The sequence below is a fragment of the Nicotiana sylvestris genome, chromosome 3 (assembly GCF_000393655.2).
Source record: "Nicotiana sylvestris chromosome 3, ASM39365v2, whole genome shotgun sequence".
In the NCBI taxonomy this organism is placed as follows: Eukaryota; Viridiplantae; Streptophyta; class Magnoliopsida; order Solanales; family Solanaceae; genus Nicotiana; species Nicotiana sylvestris.
The window spans coordinates 72670004-72689137 of record NC_091059.1 but is presented as its reverse complement, the minus strand read 5'-3'; positions in this window follow the sequence as shown (position 1 = coordinate 72689137).

Genomic DNA, 19134 nt, shown 5'->3' with positions numbered 1-19134 from the left:
TAATTCTTCCTTAAAGAGACTAATTGTCCCATTTCATACCAAACTCGATCCGAATTGACTCAAATTCACCAAGTACACATATTGAAACATGAATAAGCATTTAACGGGGAATACGGGACGAAAATACAGGAAACGACGGTTCAGGTCGTTACATTCTCCCCAACTAAAACAAACGTTCGTCCTCGAGTGTACCCAGAGTTGTCCTAGAAGCCAACCAAAAGCTGAATGACCTTATCAAGCATAAACCCGGAGATGATCCCACGTCACCCTATCTCACATGGGTCCGATAATGCGTTGTAACCAAGATCACACAATCTAGTCTAGCCCATAAATCATACAGCCACATTTCACCTTTTCGGAATCATACACAAGATCAGAACCTCACACCTACATTGAGAATAAGTTTGAACCAGCTGTAATAGACCATGCCTCCAACCTTAGGTGCAATTGTATGATATACCAATAACTCAAACAAATGCAGCAATAACTTCCATTCACAGCAGTTGCCCACAACAACCAAATACCCATAGAAATCTCTTATTAGCCAATGTCTCATTCCAACACTCTCATATACTGCCAATGATAATTGAAACACGCAATAAATCATAACCATTGCTCAGATCAACCATTCATGAGGCCATTTCTCCTCTAGCAATTATAGTAACATTTTTTTTAATCACCTAGAAGAAAATCGCTACACATCTCATGTTCTGCATGATGTACATAGGTATTGGTCTAACTCTTACAATATTGACATGACGGATGAGGTATGCATAAATTCATGACCATTGTCGAGACAACGATTCGTTGGTTCTATACTCCTGGCAAGAAATATCACCTCATTTTGAGCAAAATCATGGTCTTAGCTCCTTAATTTACTTCATATACTCAGATTGCACTAATCTCAAATTCAATGATCTTGTCTCACCCGGTACGAACTGCTCAGGCAATAAGCCACCCCAGATATAATCAAAAGTCGCATATGATGCCAATAAGATACCAATTCGAACGCGGTACACAAGGAAAACAAACTCTAGAAGGAATTACCAATCTCACACACTAATACAGACTTTCCTTAGAAAACAGGAAGCAAGGCATACAAAATAGCATATAGAAACCTATACTCAACATCACACTGTTGCGGCGTGCAACCCGATCCAGATAACATACCCATGGCGGCGTGCCACCCGATCCATACATAGATCTCACATAAGGAGATGCACATCGAGCCAAATTTGCTCATTACAAAAATATACCGAGTATCGGTCGTAAGCATGCTAAGTGCATAATAATATCTCTGAGGGACATATAGCGTTGTAAGCTACAAAACTCAAGCACAACTGAGGTGCGATGTACAATCTGAATTTCAAGAGACAAGATGCTCATATAACGTCATTCCTACACAGATTCTCAACACATAGCAATTTCTCAAGTCGTCTCAGAACTCACACAGCGCAATGTATCACTACGCGAAATATCTGACAATGAAACATCAACCTAACTACTCCTCAATGAGGACCGCGTTACTAAAATGCACACATTTGGCCTGATATAGAGCCATTATTCACATTAAATCTATCCATCGACTTCAAGCCGATTCTGATCACACTGAACTAGTCTGATAACCTTTCAAAGGTCCATAATAACTCCCTTTTTTCTCATAACACATAAGAACAACCATCACAATCGGGGTAATCCTCCCCAGTTCACAACCCAATATGTCAAGTGCCCTCCAGGCATGAATCTTTAATTTAACGACACCAACACAAACTTCATACTTGCTTTACATCTCTAATCAATCAAGTGACTACATGTCACACTTATACAATCTTCCTGTGGGACAAACTCCCACCATCTTCTGAAATAATTAACGGGTTCGCACATTCAAACCACCGGCTGCACTAACGCTGAAAAGTGATCAAGAATCCCTAACCAGGATGCAAAGCCTTTCTCACAGAACACCGGTCTCAGGTGATACTGACATCAATACCCATCTTACTCAAAACACTGGAACTCCTTTCCTGCTCATCCGAGCTTGTGACATCATAGTCATTGACCAAACTGCGACCTTGGTCCTTACTTCAAATTCCATACCACTCACTGCACCTCACGTGACGATATACGATAGACATGATTTCCATCACAACTCTGGAACCGCCGATAGGCTAATATTTCATCACATAAGGCTTTCCATTTAACTTATTTCGGGAGAACTATAGCAACATACATGTGAATTCTCATAACCGTCGAATATGCCAATATCTAAGTAGTGGTCCAAGCCACCATAACCCTTCCGGGATTTGCCTCCACATAACAAGCCATAACAGAAGAATGCTTCTGAACAAAATCAATTACGGTGGCCGACAAGCCTCACACGTACCGCCACAAATCACTTGCATAACTTGCTCACGCTGAAGGAACTGATCACTGACACCAATATTCCAATTCAACTATGGATAATCAACCTACCTCCTTCCAATTTTCCCTTAATTGCCTTGGAAATAATACTTGTCCATTCAACACCTAACATACTCCATATGCACTCCTCCGGAGTGACCTTGAATCACGAGACCATGCTGTCTCAAATCCTACGAACCATTTCATATCTCTCAAATGCTACACCGCAAGTCAAATTATTATAGAACATTTTGGGCACCTTCTCATAAGCTTCTACAAAGCTTGATTCTTATCTGTATCTATAATGTCGACATCATTAGGCACCACACTTTGCCCTTTGAATTCATGAGGACTGTTACTGAGAGCCACCCGCTCCGACTAGGCCCCTAATGCAACCACTCCACTGAATTTTATAACATATGAATACCCTCTCTATGAAGCACCCATCGGGATCACTTCCCTCGAAGCCTGCACCTATACGAGGCATAAATCATGAATCTTCCCTCAGGTCTGAACATGAGCCAATAAGGCTAACCATAACATGCATTCAACAATTCATTTACTCAAATTACCACTCATGGTCCTTTTCCGTAGCCGCAATAACCCATCAATACGCTAATAACTAGAATTCACACAGGTAATTAACCATGCAACCCAATCGTAAGCGGTGGGACTCTCCCACTTAGCTCAAAGCCACTATTACACGACTTTCGAACACATTAGAACCATTCTCTCAAGTCATTTACTCTTATTCAAAATGCAATTCACCTGATCCAAGGAACATAACCACACGTGCCTCATTAGCAAACATCTTCCTGCTCCATGCACCGAGCATTCTTTACCAACGACAGCTTAAGACATACTGTGATTCTCACACATCTATAAAGCACCATGTAGTCTTTGTCCAAGTTTTCCCTCACTCGTGCCATCTTCGGACCAATTTCCGTAACCAGAGCTGATTTGCCAGCATGCCTCGAACCGGAACCAACATAGCACATGACCGCACAATTATCTAATCAATAGCAAACTCCCCAACTTGGCTCGAAGCCATAGATCACAACACATATACACTATTGCTGCCGTAATACCATGGTGAGATTAAACTCACTCCTTCATTCACTCACACAACAGTTAAGCCCACTATTAGGCGACAATTTTTTTTTTACTAAGTCCCAAATTTTTCAAAAATTTCGGCAGAGTTTCCTTTGTAATTGGGCCTATCCACCTGCCAGAGAATCACCAAAACCATCCTAACAACACATCCACAACTTGACAAAGCATCACAATGAAAAATCAAACACTTAATAGTCCACCTATCATCCAACAGGTCTCTATCGTCACTTCCAAGTCATATAGATGGATCTCGCAGTTGTAACATACTCATCACGTAGCTATCCATCCATCATTCCCACTAATAGGGATAATACCGAACATATAAGTTCAAAACACATGCTCACATAATCAGCACCCCGGTGCTCAAGCCATAGGCAATGATCCGGCCTCAAGTCCTCCCGACTAGCCTAACATTAAACTCACAGAGACTACACCTCGCCCATCGATCGGGGAATTACAAGCCATCAAGGCACATCTAATACTGAGCATTCGTTCGCGCATACGAATATGTGGAGGAACTGTAAAAGTTACTTTTTCAAGCTAAATCAAGGACGCACGATAAGAATTCAAGAATATGAAGTTTTTCCTAAAGGTTCTGCATCCTCTCGAGGATAAATACAGACGTCTCTGTAGAGATCCGCGAGACTCTACTAAACCGGCTCATGACTCGTGAGACCAAGTAACCTAGGCTCTAATACCAACTTGTCACGACCCAAAATCCCAACCCGGTCATGATGGCGCCTCTCGTGAGGACAAGGCCAGCCAATCAACAAAACATTACCTCTCTTTATAATAACTTAGCAGGAATAAGTCTAAATCATGGGCAATATAATCTTAAATGCGAAATAAACGTGATAGAACAAGGAAAACCATCCTAACTCAGCCCGAAATCGGGGTGTCACAAGTCATGAGCTACTACCGAGTTTACTAATATTTTACAAAGTCTGAAATTATCATAAATAACAAAGATAAGGGAGAAAACGGGGTTGCGGACGTCAACAGCTACCTCGTTACTCCTAGTCACCGCCTGGCCTGGAAAGAATCAGCACTCAGGAGCGAACTCAGCTCTGCCTGTATCTGCACACATGGTGCAGGGAGTAATGTGAGTACTCCGACCCAGTGAGTAATAAAAGTAACTACAGTCCGAAGATAAGAAAACCCAGTAAATACACAAAGTAAGCTAAAATCCAAATATGCAGCAACATATGGAACTGAGCAGCTAAACAATAGTATAGATACAAATACATGAATACAATGCAATGCATACGATGGTACATTCTCGTACCCACTGCGGCGTGCAGCCCGAGCCATCCCTATTTATTTATCGTCGACGGCGCTCACTGGGGGTGTGTACAGACTCCGGAGGGGCTCCTACAGCCCAAGCGCAATATCTTGGTCAGTCATTGTTACCTGACCGGTCAGCCATTGTTACCTGACCAATTTATATCATACAGTGCCATTGTTGCCACTGTTCAAGTATATCATCCAGTGTCATTGTTACCACTATTTCAAGTATATCACACAGTGTCATTGTTACCACTGTTTCAAGTATATCACACAGTGTCATTGTTACCACTGTTTCAAGTCACTTTATAATCAGTCCAGAAAATAATATAATAAGCCCCTTGGGCATTTACAAAACAGAAGTTCCCAGCCCGGAATACATTTAAAAATATCATTTAAGTTTTCAACACTTAGAATTATGGCTGAGTTTACAAAACAACATTTAAAACCTTGGACTGAAATTAAATGATATGCAAATCATGCTAAGTAGTAATATCAATCCTCGAAGGATTTTACAAATCGGCACAAGGCCCCAAACATGGCATCAAGCCCAGTAATATCAATGAAGTATGTGTATCAATCACCAGTATAGTATAAATATCACACGGGGTGGACCAAGTCACAATCCCCAGTAGTATCCGACCCCGCACTCGCCATGGAGTGCGTGTCACGCCTCAATATAGCGTTATGATGTGAAAGTCCGGGGTTTCAAACCCTCAGAACAGCATTTACATCTATTACTCACCTCTAGCTCGCTATGCCCTTGCCTCTCTAATTGGCCTCCTCGTGTGACGAATCTGCCAAAAATCACACAAACCTCGATGAAGTTCGATTTCTAAAAGACGGGGTTTTAACCATACATATCTGAAATTCGCCCCTTAATGATACTATAATGATCCCATACAGTTATGTAACTTCAATCTACAATATAACACTCAATATGGCCAATATTAGTACTAGATCCCATAAATTATGCCATTTAGGCATATTATCAAACATCTTGTAGGTATAAATATTTACACCTCTTAACTATAGCATTGGTTCCTCCAACTATCACCATTAACCAACAATTCATCACACTATTATTCTTTAACAATTTATACTCCTAACATCACATGTGTGATCAACCATTCACACCCAAACCAACAAAAATTCCATCAAATAAACACCTCTAAATCCCTACCATGTTCATGTATTTAAATAGGGAATTTATGGCTTCCAACCACCATACAATAAGTTGTAATACTTGACTCATACTCATATTTCCATAATATATCCATATATGTGAGTCTAAGGTGTAGGATTTACCTTTTGGAAGAAATCTTGCAAAACCCTTCTTTGAGTTCTTGAAGGAATTTCTTGAAAATCTATGAATTTTTAAGATAAATCCATGTTAATATAAGTGTTTGGGAGTAGTAATCAACTCAAAATACTCCAAAAATCTTGCCTTAGGAGTGCAATTGGGTGCCTTGGTCGAATTAGGGGTGTTGGGGAAGCCCTAGGCTTGAGAATGACTCAATTCCTCTCATTTCCAGTCTTTAGAGTACTTAAAAACCTTCAGTCACGTAGTTCGCGCGTTTTGCTGAGCATTCTGCCTCAGACGCGCGAAATGCGTGACTTCGCGCGATACTTCCCGCGCTCTGACACCTGACCCGTGAAATGGTCATAACTTCCTGTATACACTTCCAAATAATGAACGGTTTGTTGCGTTGGAAACTAGACTCAAAGGGATTTAATTTAATAGGTTGTAGCTCACACAACTCCTTATATAACGAGAGATATTATCGTTCAAAGTGAGGCCTTGTGCGCACTCATTTACAACTTTCGTCTATTATGAAATTTCGAACTTCAAAAGTTCCCGTTAGCCATCCGAAATCATCCCGAGGTCCTCGGGACCTCAACCAAAAATACCAATACATCTTATAATATTATTCAAACTTGTTCCAATTATCAAAACACCTCGACTAATACCAAAATTATCGAATTACACCGAATTCAAGTCTAAGTTCCTTTAAAACTTCCAAAACGCGCTTTCGATCAAAAATCGACCAAAATATGTCCGAATGACTTGAAATTTTGCACACATATCCAAAATGGCATAACGAAGCTACAAAAATTCTCGGAACTCCATTCCGAACGTCGGATCAAAATTTCACCTACCAACCGGAAATCGCCAAAATACTAACTTCGCCAAAATGAGCTAATTTCTTCACCGAACCTCCAAGATTAATTCCGATTGTGCTCCTACGCCTTAAATCATCCCCCGAAACTAACCAAATCATCGGAATTCAATTCTGAGCACTGTAACTCACAAGTCAACGTCCGGTTGACTTTTCCAAACTAATTCTTCCTTAAAGAGACTAATTGTCTCATTTCATACCAAACTCGATCCGAATTGACTCAAATTCACCAAGTACGCATATTGAAACACGAATAAGCATTTAACGGTGAATACGGGACGAAAATACAGGAAATGACGGTTCGGGTCGTTACAGTAAGTTTCTATAAGAAGTAGTTATTATAGTTAGATAAAGGATATGACAATTCTCCTTAAGTTATGTGACTATGTGTTACCCCAAATGTTTATAATCTGATATGATTTAGAAGTATATAGAAAATTAGGGGTTAGATATTCCAATTTTGTTTAAGACAATTGAAATTTCCCTAAGTATGATCCATGTACATAGTTCAAAAATAATGATAGTGTGCGGCAAAAGAATATGGTCAGATGATGAGGGATGTTAGGAGTAAACTTATGCTTCACTTTAGTTATTCAAAGCAGGAGAAGAAAATATGATGCTAGTAGTTGGTTAGTAAAAGGATAGTAAGTAAGTTTTGACTAGATACAACAAATTAGCAACTTCAGCGGAGCTAGTAGGAGTACAATTTGATTTACTTAGTAAAGTTAACACTAGTGAGTAGGTAACAGTTTGAAACACCGAACCCATGTTAGAACCCGAAAAGTTTAAGTTAAACCTGAAGTACAGTGGCAGTGGGAAAAAAATTAGCTAGCAACGAGAGAGCAAACTATAGAAGAATAGCCTTTAGGAATTATTGAAATGTGGTTTCTTCAGGATTAACAGTGTGAGCAGAGTTAAATTATTATGATTGTGTATGATAGTTGTGAACACATTAGCTTTCCGTTAAATGAATAATTTAGTTTTTACTAGTAAGAAAGATTTCTCATAAGTAAGTTGGAAGATGAGTCGTCATTGATGTAGAGTGCAAAGAATTGCAGAAAATAAGGAAAGTTGATCCCAACAAAAAGAGAAGGATCCGCAAGTATAAGACCTTTGGTATAAAGGGTGATGTGAAAATTTTCAGTAAGTCCAATTAGATATTTGAAACCCGAATAATTAGCATGGGATATGAAAAAGAAAATTAGTTCGGTAATGAGGGAAAATTGTATAATTATCACAAGGAATATGTCCAGCATGTGTAAGAAACACAAAGTAAGTAGAATGATCACCGAGCTTAGTTATTGATGATAAGTGATCACAAAAAAGTTATAAAATCATGCTTATTTATGTGTTATGAGGGTAGTGTCATTGCACAAGACTCTCAAATTTAGAGTGCATGTCAAAGACTTATTTCGCAATTATACTATAAGTGTTTAATCAAGTGTGGGAAGTATAACTCGTGATTGAGGTAGATAAGAGAACTAGAAAGAAGTTCACCCCTTAGCCTAGCTAGGAGTTCAATTTGCGCACTCCAATGATAGTAGAGTTGTTGTTTAGAATTTGAATTGTTCCTCCTTAGTAGCCGAAGTAAACGAGAAATAGTTTGATGATCCCAACTTGTTGTAGCTGAAAGAGGGGATTCACAGGTATAAGATGATGGCTTTTAAAAAAGGGGGAGATGATAGTACTTTTAGGTACCACGATAGATTGTGTGTTCCAACCATAGATGGACTTACTGAAGGAGGAAGATGTTAGAAGCCCATAATTTAGGTATTCTATCCACCCAAGTTCCCCAAAGATGTATCATGATCTCAATGAGATTTATTAGTGGAATGACACACACACACAAAAGAGAGAGAGCGAACAACAAAGACTTTGTGGCCAAGTGTCCGAAGTATCAGCAAATGAAAGTCGAGAAACAGAAAGGCCAGTGTTTTACCATAGTTTACACATATTTTTGAGTGGAGATGGTAAATATGGAATTTATAACAGGATTATCTTTATCATCTTGAAAGCATCATTTGATTGGGTGATTGTAAATTGACTTACCAAGTCAGCACACTTCTTTCCAGTAAAGACTACAGGTTTAGTAGAATATTACGCCAAGTTATACATTCAAGAAATCGTCTGATTGCATGGGACTCCATTGTCCATCATTTCGAAATGTGGTGCTCAGTTTAAAATGAACTTTTAGATGATCTTTAAGAAAAGATTAGGCACAAGTTTTCATCCTCGGGATGATGGCCAGGTAGAGCGCACTATTCAAACACTTGAGGATATGTCGTTGATATTAAAGATAATTGGCATGATGACATACCTATCATTGAGTTTTCCAATAATAAGTCCTACCATTCTAGTATCAAGAGGGAACTGCGCGAGACTCTGTTTGGACGAAGGTGTAGATCGCCAATTGGCTGGTTCAAAGTTGGTGAAGAGGAGTTGTTGGGACAAAATTTGGTCTATTCGAACGTGCGGCATAGAGACCTACAGTTTCAAGTTGATGACTGTGTGTTTCTGAAAGGTTTGCCTATGAAAGGCATTATGAGATTTGGGAAGAAGGGGAAGCATAGTCTCTGCTACATTGGGCCATATAGAATATTGCGAAGGATAAGTCAATTAGCTTATGAGTAGGAGTTGCCACCAGAATTATCGGTGGTACAACCAGTATTTCACGTGGCATGTTATAACATTCAAGTTTCCAGTACTCAGATACTCATGTCAGTTTTGTACTTAGATACTCATGTCAATCTAATACTTATATATTCATGCTAGCTTAGTGCTTAGATATTGATGTTAGTTCAATAATCAAATATTTGTGCCAGTTCAATATTCATGTATCAAATTCAATAGTTCAGTATTCATGTATCCATGGCAGACCAATATTTAGTCAATGTAGTAGTCATTCAGTTCAGTATCTCAACAGTTCAGTAATCATGTATTCATTTAGTTTAGTTTTTAAGTGTTAATGAAAGTTCCTGTTCCCACTAGACTCGTTTAAGGTCCGGAGTTAACCGAAGTTACAGTCAGGATAATTATTTGATGACGAATGATCCCAATGGGGAGATAATGTAACACCCCATAAATTTGGATTAGGTATGGACATGTTAAATGAGTATTAATAGATATGTGAAGTTATATTGGGATGAGTACGGGTGGAAATAGTTGTTTTATAATCAAGATGGAGAGTGAGGTGCGTAAGATTCGACAAAATCGATTAAAAGTTTAAAAAAGGGTCCATATTCTAGAAATATTTAGTGAAAATATGTAAGGAATTTGTGAAAATGCAAAACAGTAAATTTGTAATCCATTGAAATATCTTTCCAACGATATATTTTGGAGTCCAAATGGATCTCTGTGAAAAATGTTATGTGCGTTTTACATAGTAGTGCACAACATGTGCACCTAGGTGCGCGTCCAGAGGGTAACTTCCGCGGCCGCGCAATTGTGGCAGTACTACTACTATTTTTCATGGTTAGGTTCATGGTCAAGCCTTTAGGTGCGCGGGGGGCGCACTTGGAGTGTTATTTTAAAGCCTTACTTCGTCCACCACATCCCAAAATACAAAAACTTGCTTTAGAAAGGGAAGCTCTCAAGAACCTAACTCCTCAAAAGTCCCTCCACCATCCAAGGTATGTTCTAATGATGATTCTTAGTTAATTTCAATTTTCTAACATCTTATTAACATGGGCAAACCCTCCATGTCACTAGATATTCGATTGGGACATCATTGTTGAGAGAAGGAACCCTAGAACTTGAATTCAAGGGGATTGATCTTCAAAAAGGTAATGTACTCACCCTCAAATTGATTCTAGCATTGGATTAATGATTATAAACTCTAGTTCATGAGATATGAGTTGATGGGTTTGATAGAAAAGCATGAACGAAATATAGTTTTGGGTTGTTGATTGTTGATTATTGGTTAAGGGTATTGTTTAACTTATAGGTTATGAGAATGGTGTTGATTATAACCATTTGAGACTTTAGAATCTATCTAGGAGCAAGAGAATGGGTTTTTGGGTGTAGAAACACCATTAATAAGGACTATGAAGCTTTATAATCACCAAGTGTTTGAGAAAATGCCTAAGTGACCAAAACATAAGTATTATTGCTAATATGGAATCCCTTTGACTTGTATTGATATGGATTAAAGTTGAAAGGGTTGGCAAATGTTGTATTACGCTCAAAAGTATGAGGTTATGGTATGTGACGCTAACTCTCTATGTTTGGGAATGTTAATGATTCTTCCTATACTACGTTTATTTTGCGACGTTACTAATTGCCTCGGAAATATAGTTTAGCTTAGTTCCTTCAATAGTTGTAGAACTTCTATTCTGTAGCTGCATAACTCGTTCATGACAGTCATTCCAAACGTTGTGAGCTCAGTGCGTATTCAATATATACTTGGGTTTGATGCCCCCGAGTCTTAGTATAGATTACTTAGTATGCCATAAATATTTGAAGTTTCAGTGTTCATAATCAGTTCAAGAATACATGTCTCAGTCTAGTCTTATTTAGTATTCTAGTATTATGTAACTCAGTGTGATCCAATGATTTAATATCATGTATCTCAATGTGATTTTGTATTTCACTATCATGTATTGCAGTATGATTCTCAATTCCTGGTTTTAAATCCCTGAATGTTGAGCATTTGTATTTGGGTCTGAGGTTGCAGTTAATGCTTTACGCATCTTTGGGCCTGAGGCCGCAGTTATGTTTTATGCATCTTTGGGCCTAAGGCCGCAATTTATGCTTTATGCATCTTTGGGCTTGAGGTCGCAGTTATGTAGACGTATACATGGGCCCGAGGATGTAGTTGTGCACATATATATATTTGGCCTGACGCCGTAGTTTAATATTCAGATAAACAAGTTGTTCATCATTCATAAGAGGGAGTATTCAATCCTTACTATCAGATATCATTTCAGTTATCAGTTATCATTTCAATTATCAGTTTAGTTATCAATTATCGGTTATCAGTGATTATTTCAGTTTCAGTTTCAATATTTATCATTTCAGTTATCAATTATCAATTCTCGGTTATTAGCTTAGTTTCAGTTTCAGCATTTATAATTTTTTCTTTCAGTTGCTTTACATACCAATGCAATTCAAATGTACTGATGCCCCTTTTGCCTATGGCCTACATCTCACGATGCAGATAATATACAAGTTGATGATTTAAAGCGCTAGGATTATCGTACCAGCTATTTGGTGATCCCAGTTTTTTCATGGCATTAGATATCATTACCTTACAGTCTTTTGTATTTTCAAACAGTCAGTGTTTTCAGTACTTTATTAGAGGCTTCATTGACTAGAGTAACAGTTAGACAGAGTAACAAGCATTTAATGTTTTGCAATATTGGCTACAAATATGTTTCAGAATTGTATTAATATTTCCGCACATTGATTTGACTTTTAGTATATCAGTATGTGTTAGTTTATCTTCCACATTCAGCATGTTATGATATCACATGTTTATTTAGCCAGCCAGTTGGTTCACTCGATCGCATATAGTTAGGCACTGGCTGCCGTGTTACGTCAAGGACTAGGTTCGGGGCGTGACATGCGTGCTAAATTCCTGGTGGTATATCGGTACTAAAGATCTCCCAACTGAAAATAATATAATCTTCATATTTTGATTATCATCTTCACAATATATATCTTTGTATTTTTAATATTATTATTTTTTAACTTGGCATTTGGATATCATTGATCGTCACTTGTTGTTTTCATGGTTTTCCCTTTCTTATATTGGCATTCTATTTTGAAAGAGGACATTTATCTTTACATACTAGTACTATTCCATATGTAATAACATCCCTTTTGCCGGGGGCGTTGCATCTTCAATGGATGCAGGTGGTTCATCAGCGGACAATTTTGGTGCTCGTTAGCAGTTACTCCCTATTCTACATGTTTTGGTGAGCCCTACTATATTCCGGGCTTGATGTCGCTTGATGTTGTACATTGTGTTTTGAGGTATAGTCGAGGCCTTATTACCGCTACTTCTATACTACTCTTTTGTTTTACTTAGAGGCTCCGTAGACAGGTTATGGGTGTCGCTTGATGTTTTGAATTTAACTAGAAGTTTTGGTATTTGGCAATCATGTTTTTCATTGTATCTAGAAACTTGTAATATTTTGGAAATTATAAATGAAGTTGTTAATGGTAATGAAATGGTATTGTCTATGAAATCATTTCAATGATTAATTAATGGATTACATCTCCACTTTTTTCATGGGAAAGGTCGAGTAGAAAGTATCTAGAAGGCTTGCACAGCCGGGTTATCTCGATTGATTGCCGGTCATGCTCCTCGAGATCAGGGCTTGACAAACTTGGTATCAGACCTAAGGTTTTAAAGTGTCCTAGGATGTCTCGGAGCTGTGTCTAGTAGAGTCCTTCTTATCGATGTATTGTCAACCTCATCTATAATTAGAAAGCTACTTGGGCATTTAGGAATAACACCCTTCTTTGGTACTCTAGATTGTGCGATAGAGCTCAAGATAGGAAGCTAGTTTCCTCGCCGTGTCTCATTTTCTAGATGAGTTACCCACAAGTTTGAGGCAGTGAGGAGGGATTGAAAGAACCAATTTCCAGGGGAAGTGTCCTTGTTCCTAATAATGTCACCACTCCACCATATCAATTGGTGAGAACACCTAAGAAACGAGAGAGGATTGTTGGCACCAATAAGCCAGAATGCTTGAGTTGTAAGAAGCGCCACTTGGGTTTTTGTTGGATGACTCTTGAAATATGTTATTGTTTTGGAATGAAGGAGCACCAGAAGAACAAATGCCCTAGGTTGGGTACATATATTCCGATCTGCCCAATGTGTAGGAAGGAACATTTTTCATTGTGTTGTGAGTATGCTAAGGAGCGTGTTAGGGGTGTAGGCTTGGGAAATTCCAAAGGCCCACACAATAAGCCAGCATAGAGATTGTTACTCACGCTATGAAGGCTTGGAGGAAGGATAAGGGGGATGCTTATGATGTATGCAAAAAGGGTAAATATTAGGTCAGTGAGGCGAGTTTGTTTATTGGACCTCATCCCCGTTGCGTGAAGTGTAGGAAATGTAATTCTGGGGTATGTCACTATGGTACCAATGTATATTATGGATGTAGAGTCAAGGGGCATCAGTTAAGTTACTGCCCCGTTGACCTTAAGTAACCAAGTACGTCACTCCTTAGTACATCATTATGAACATCGCATAGTTTTTCCTTGTTGTATATGTACATCAATATTGAAGAGCCTTAATAAACACAGTCTTAACAAGACACTGAATCACAAAACATTGCATATACCTACTCTTTGAACGAGATGCATTATTCGTGAAGCCATTTTTCTCTTATTTATAACTTCTTGTGGGATTGTGATCATTAATTATTTTCTTGAATTGAGTTATAACCCTAGGATAATACTTCCCACTTGCTTCCCTAAACTCTTAACAAAGGACTATGCCTGATGAATTTCGCATAGAACCTTTTGATTCGAATGGGTAACATCTTCTCACTTGTGCTTATGCATGCACTATTATAAAGTTTACCTATCTGGTAACAAATCCAATGTAAAGTAGCCTATTGCTAAGATCCTTCTTGAGACACTATTTCTCTCTCTGGTGTATGTGGCTCCTATGGTTTGAACAATCACTATACTCCTTTGTGAATATTATCATGAACCCTTCTCATTGTCTAGCAACATAAGAGCATGTTTCAACGCCTATCATATGTGTACATGTCAATTGTAATTGTCACTTGTCTATATAAAGTTTCTTGGAGATTTAAGGTTTTCACAAATCTATCACAAGAAGATCTTTTGTACAGGTCTACCTAGATTATGCCTCACTAAGTAACCACTTTGTTCCTAGTATAGTAATTGCCCATGATGTGACCTGGTATTGTAGTTTGAGAGTTAATTGGCAAAAAAATGCCCAACTCATAACAAATGTTCACTTTCTCTTTACACATCTACAACATGTTCTGACTGTGTTACTCAGTTATTAAATTCATTGTGCTAGTTTTCTGACACTTGTTGGATAACCATGAGAGATTGTGTCCTTCCATGTGTTGCTGTAACACTTCCTTTCTTATGAGAATCCTTAATAGGCTCTCTGTCAAGAATGAATTCATAACGTAATCCCAATATTATGATGTCCTAACTATATGGTTTCACTCGTGAAAGGTTAAAATTAGATGTTTTATATTTTGGCACATATCATGAGCATATAGATTTGAAAGACAAGTTTTTTTTATCTCTAGTCCTCTCATATAGGATCACCTATCGGGAAGGGTTAAACTCAGAATGATAATAATCTCACAAATTTTCAACCTCGTGGGCTTGTGGCATTGATTCCTTGTGTCGAATACTGTTAAGAGCGTAATGCAACTTCCGGTATTTTGAAACCTTGTTGTTTCTCTTTGTATTAAATCTATGGGGGTTGAAGTTTAAAATATGCCAAAGAAGAAGCATTATTCAATGATCAAACATATTGGGTATGAAACTTTATGGTCATATTCAGGCTAGCACACCTTAGAAAAATTGTTAAAGGTTGCCAAAGGTTTAGTTTGGGTGTTCGAACTAGAGATTTAGAGTCGAAGGAAGTAAACGGGATATTCTCAAGATTTTCTCCATGAAGATATTACGTGAATTGTTAAGGAAGGAAAATTGGGTGTAGTCACATTAGGCCTTATGGAATCTTTAAGGAAATAGATCAAGACGATTTATGCGAAACGCACACAAGTTTTAGATTTTTTGAAGAATGATTCAAATGCTAGGACCAAATAATATTTATTATGGTTGCCGTTAACATGATAAATTTTTGTCAATACTGATAAAATTGTAGCCATTAAGTGATTTATACATTTAGAAAAAATATACCAAACTTCTATTACTTTCTGTTTGTATTTTGCATAGTATCGGAATGAGACAAGTTTAAATGGAGTATTGTGGTTAGCGATAATTCATATAGCCGACCTAAACTTGCTTGGAATTGAGGCATTGCTGTTGTTGTTCTTATAAAATTATGGTGATAATGTGAAGTGAATAAGCAGGGCTTCAAAAATAAAAGAGATTTGTTGGGCTTAAAGTTCGCAAGTAAGTCATTGTTCATGAATAGAAAGTTTTAATATATCATACTTGATAAGGAGTATGATGTTTCCTCATCATCGTCCTCCATGTACCCGGTATTTCATGTGTCTATGTCAAAGAAGGTAGTTGAAAATCCTTTGTCAGCGCCCCGGTGAAAACTATGGAAGGTGAAGTTAATGGGTAATTAGCTTATAAGGGTATCTAATTGTCATCCTTCTTAGATAAGTCCGGAAGTTGGGATTGCCTCCATTAAAGTGCTATGGCGAAGTCTATTTGTAAAGCCACATGGTTCTAGTTCGAAGGGTACTTTCTATGTGTTATGACTTAAATATGTACGGTTTATGTCTAAATACTACTTCTGGTAATGCAACACCTTTAATATTGAGATTGGTGTAATTGATATATATTGTGATGCTTTGTTGAGTTGTGGATACGTTGTTAAGAGTGGTTTTTGGGGCTCTATAACATGTGGATAGGCTCACATATAGGGGAAACTCTATTAAAATTTCTGGAAATTTGGGAAGTTAGCCAAATTTTGGAGCTTTTGGTGTGTGGATAAAGATTTAAGTCATATTGGGTGTCTAAGGCATACTCTAACCCTCATTCAAGGATGAATGATCCTAAGAGGGGGAGAATGTGAGGTCCCGTTAAAATTTCCTAATGATTTAAGATTTTAAAGTGTGCCAGTGGTATTTAGGAATAAAGTATTCGAGTATTAAAGGAGACCAATAGGATAGAACCACATCATTTTGAAAGGAAAATATATGTTTAAAATGTGTTAGAACATACTAAAGAGTTTTGTGAATGGCAAGAAATTGTGTGGAACAAATTGGATACATTAGTGGAAAGGATGTCTCAATTAGCACAAGACCCGACTTCAAACACATGCAACTACAAAACTATAAAGACCTAGGTGCTGATATACCTATCAAATTAAAGCCCATTGCATCTAGTTTCCAATCATCAAACTCATTGTCATTTGGATATGTCTACATAAATTTATGGCCATTTTACCATAGCAATGCCATATGCACGTCCATATGCGCGGCCGCACATATAAGGGGGTTTCTGCCTCGTGTGCGGCTAGATGCATGGTCACTTGCCAAAGTACGCGGATGCGCACGTAGGAGCCCTATAAATAACCCCAAGGCCGGGGAGAGAGAGTGGCTAAGTCATTTCTTCAAGACTAGGGTTGTTTCTGCATCACCTAACCGGCCAAGGATTCCAAAACACACCTACGGTGAGTTTTTAAATGTGTTTTTATGATGATTTCACTTATCAATCACTAGTTAAAACAAGGTTTTGATTGGATTCCATAGAATTTCTTAGAAATCTCAAGAACACCCCAAAATATATCTTTCAAGATTTGGTCTAAAAGAGAAAGAAATAAGTACTAGCACTAATGATCTCCTTCGGGAATGTGTTCAAGTATGGTTTATGTGTTAAAGCGTTATAAACTTCTATTCATGTTTCAAATGAATGTCTATTATGCGTAACTTGGAAAGAATACACAATGCATCAAAAACTCCTATTGCTCATATATATACTTAAGGCCTTGATTTTCAATACTCATATCATTGATAATCTATAAATATGCTTGAAAGTGAAATAAGTGAGTTGGAGATATAAAGTGTGGCCACCCTGCCAACAATGAAAGTTATACCCTTTGCCAATGGTGCCAATGAAATGAAATGATGTCAGAAAACTTACGAAATGAACCTTAATTCAACTGTTTCAAATTGACTTCGAAAATAGATTTACCTAAAGGCTTATGTACTCAAGAGATGCCCAAATGTGGTTGTTTTAACTAATTGTATGCTTTGTAAGCATTTCATTGTATTTTGAGTTCTTACATATTCATGAGTTGAAATTGTGTATTGCCTTTTTGGGAAAAAGTATTTCAAGATTAAATGGTGTGTTACTCGTTTATGATTTTAATTCATGTTTCGATTGCCAATCATTTTACTCCATTTCTTGGACGGAAATCCATTATGTTTAAAGTCTTCATTTCTAATGAACTTAAAGTTGTGATTTCCGGAATATTATATATGTTGATGTTTATGATGATCATCCTTGAAAGTAAAGAAATGAAAATGTGTAATATAAAATACAACCATTATGCCACGAAACAAGAATCATATGTATGGTCAGGAGAGCCAATAAAATAATGATGTTGTAAGTGGTTGAAAATACTAATGACACTATAAATGGTGTGAAGGGTTACGAGGTGTAGGTATTTGTATTTCTATTTCCTTTGTATGCAGAGAAAAAGTATTTTTGGGAGTATCGTTAGTCACTGAGGAAGGGTAGGTTGAGATAACCTAACCCCGAAACTACACGTAACGATATAGGAATGGATTGTAATTATTCCCCTTATTTTGGATGAGATTGATGTGATGAGATTATTTCCCTTAATTGGGATGAGATGATTTCTAGAAAAGGCTGATGTCGATCCACACGATATTCTGGTGAGACGGCCTAGTCGATTGGGTCCAAATCGGATGCCATGCCACATACATGGTGGTGATTGTGCTTGAGATTCTGATTGTGATTGAGATAATGATTGAGATTGTGGTTGATGTCTTTGTGTGAGACGGCCTAGCGGATCAGGCCATGATCAGACTCCATGTTAAGTTCATGGTGGTATATCAATACTAAAGATCTCCCAAACGAAAATAATATTATCTTCACAGTATTATCTTTGTATTTTAAAAATTATTATGTTTTAACTTGGCATTTAGATATAATTGATCGTTGCTTGTTTTTTCCATGGTTTTCCATTTCTTATATTAGCATTCTAATCTGAAAGAGGACATTTAGCTTTACATACTAGTACTATTCCATATGTACCAACGACCCTTTTGTCGGGCTGCATCTTTAATGGATGTAGGTGGTTCATCAATGGACAACTTTGGTCCTCGCTAGCAGTTACTCCATATTCAGCAAGTTTACCCTACTCTATACTGGGCTTGATGTAACTTGATGGTGTACTTTGTGTTTTGAGGTATAGTCGGGGTCTTGTTGCCGGCACTTCATTACTATTCTTCTGTTGTACTTAGAGGCTCCGTAAAGAGGCTGCAGGTGG